Raw genomic sequence first — 3032 nt, forward strand, 5'->3', positions numbered from 1 at the left:
TGATCTCGCGTGAGGGAAGATTCTTGCGGAATTGATCGAAGAAGATGTTCAGGGGATGGTACTGAAGTAAAAGGGAAGTTTCGCTGCCTGACTCTTAGGGTGTACAATTTTAAGCGATCCAATTTGGCGATATTTTCACCTCGTTTCTACAATTTCGTTGGAAAAAGTGTCATCCCTTCGTTACCACTTTCCAACGAAGATTTCAGGTGCTTAACTGACGGACAAGAGGACGACGCCTGGAAGTACGTTGAAATGATATCAGAGCTCGTTCTTTTTCACACATTTGCCTAGGAAAGAAGAATAAACGAGCTTTCCCTTTTTTCCCAATATGCATCGCTGAGAGGTGTCTACGTGTGAAAGAGCATAAAAAGAATCATTCGCTGCGAAACAAAGGACCCCATCTTCATCCACGAACAATGCCTCTCACCTTAAACTTTATCTTTGAAAGCAAAGCTCGGGAGAAACGGCCGTAATAAAAGGCAAACGCTTTTGCAACAAAGGGCGTGACGCGTTATCTTCATAACGCGCAAGCTGTTACAAATTAAAAGAGGAACCCGCTCGTCGGATGCGAACGTGGCGGTAATTTTTTCGCGTCTCCGCGTTCAACTTCGGCATTTTTTATTCCAACGATCGTTACCGGCCTGGCCAGTAGTCGTTTCTCCCCTCCTTTCTTCTTCTTCTGCTAAATAAATTTCGGTAATCGCCGGGTTAACGAAACGGAATATTGCCAGTTGGAGTTTTTTCGCGGTGACAAGTTTTCACCGAAAACGAAGGAAGAATGGCGGGAGGGGGGAAAAGGAAAAAGTGTAACAGCGCCGAAAATTTCGAGGTGGAAATTGGACGCGGGACAAAATAGGAATTGCCTAACGAACTGTGCAGCAGGAAGCCGAGAAGAAAAGGGGAGTCCGAGTCGAATGGCTAACGAGAGAAGGACATGTTTCAAAGAGGCCGGAAGTAGTTACCGGGTGGTCTACGTGTTCACCCAGCCGGCACCGTTTCCTGCGTCCCCAACAAAGTCCTTTCTTCGAAAAATCGTGCCTATGAATATGTTTCTCACCTCGTTCAACCTCGTCTGCACTCCCATCACGAACGTCTCTCACGTAAGACGTTTAAAGGGAGTTAAACATGGCCGCCGAATACGCGTTGTGTGTTGGGAAATTTTCGAAAGCGAACCAACCATTCTGTGCAACCTTCTGAAATTCTTAACTTCGGATCTATTCAGATCTACGTATACAGGCCGTTCGTATTTTCCTCGTTTCTCTCGCAATCTCCCGTATATGTACATACGTGCTCTAATAGAATAGAGTCGACAGTGGGTTTTTCTCTTCTTTTTTTTTAGAGGTTCAGATAGGATGGAAATATTTGATGCAACCTCCGTCGTAATGGAAGGCCGAATTATTCGGTTTCTTTCTCCCTCGATGAAGATAGCGCATAGTCGGCCAGTGATTATCCCGATACAGGCACTCGGTGTATGCAAATGAGAATAAATCGTGTATAGCGGTGGAAGCTCGGGCGCCTCGGCAGGAATCCACCGGGGCTACGTTGTTTGCGTTAGAAAATGAGTTCCCAATGCCCTTTGGCCGCACAGAAATCCGCGACGGTATATGCAGCCTATATCCCAGCGAAACGAGCTTTTGCAGTCGTTCCATTTCGCGTCTACTCTTGTTCCTTCGTACGATGCGCGCTTATTACGCGGACGAATACATACCGGAGGGACAATTAACCCGACGAAAATGAAATTCAAAAATATTCCAGACATTTTTTAGGATTATTTTAATAATCATTTTGCACGAGACGTTGCACTCTCGGAAACAATTTGAACGAGGGCCATATGTTAATTTGACGAGAAATAATCACCGTGCTTCTAAGAAGTCTCCTTGCAAATATTGAATTTTTCGTCAATCCATTTGAATTTTCCGTCTTTGCCTGTTTATCACTATCTTCTACGTCGACCATGATAATCTTTACCCTTGCCAAAAATTTCTAGCTCTCTTTGAGAAATTTATAATAAATAGAATCATTAGTTTAATTTTCGATATTGGAATTTGTAAGAATACAGTCGTCGAACACTCAACATCATACCGATTCAAACATTAATATTTTAAAGTAAGTAGTCTAGCTCGAATGAAATCCAGTTCAATCAACCACATGACCTTTGCAACCACCCAATTCTCTCAATTTCCAACTCTCTTTAAAAAACGCTAAATATTTGCCTAATATCATCCTCCAAAAGTAAGAAACGAGGCATCAGAATCTCCAATACGAAGGGAAGAAATGAAAAGACCTCGAGCCACCATGTAGACAAAATGAAGGCCGCAGAATGCTCCGTCGAATTGAATCTCGAGTCAACTCGAAGACGAACCGTTTACGTCTGAAGCCACCGCCGCCGCCGCAGCCCGGCGGAGTATGAATTGCATTATAAGTTAACAGGGATCTCCGTTGGTCCGCGTTCCATTATGGGAGTCGCTGGAGCGTGGAACGCGCGGTCCAGTAGCAGGGGGTGGTAGTGGAACGAACAACGCACGGCCAGCCAGGAATTCTCTCTCTTTAAAATGTTTGTTCTGCACCTGTTCAGCTCCCCTCGGTTGCGCGCCGGAGCCAATAAAAATCAACGGAGCAAGACGGCGCGGCAGTCTGTCAAAACATTCATGTGCAGGCCTCTGAAAATACACGATAGCCGTGGCTGGATAAAAAGAAGGAGAGAGAGAAAAGGGAGGAAAAAGGGTGGAGATTCAACACGTCCCATGGGACGTTATCGAGGAAGCTTATAACGAGGTAAGGCTCGGCCAACCAGCAGTTTTTCCCGCTGGCAATCTGTGAAAGGAAGTCGGCGGGGAACACTTTAAGGAAGAAAAGCCCGCCGGGAACTCTGTCGACGTCATTGAGACGACCGACAACTTTTCCTACGATGGACGGTGTGCCATTGCTGAGAACCATCTTGCACCTGTCTCCTTTTCATCCACTCGTGGCTCCTTCGCTCTTTCGCTCAGGTGAATAGCGTAATCAATCTGTAGCCAAGTTCGGTGAAACTT

Source organism: Habropoda laboriosa, unplaced genomic scaffold (genome assembly GCF_001263275.1).
Source record: "Habropoda laboriosa isolate 0110345459 unplaced genomic scaffold, ASM126327v1 scaffold148, whole genome shotgun sequence".
Lineage (NCBI taxonomy): Eukaryota > Metazoa > Arthropoda > Insecta > Hymenoptera > Apidae > Habropoda > Habropoda laboriosa.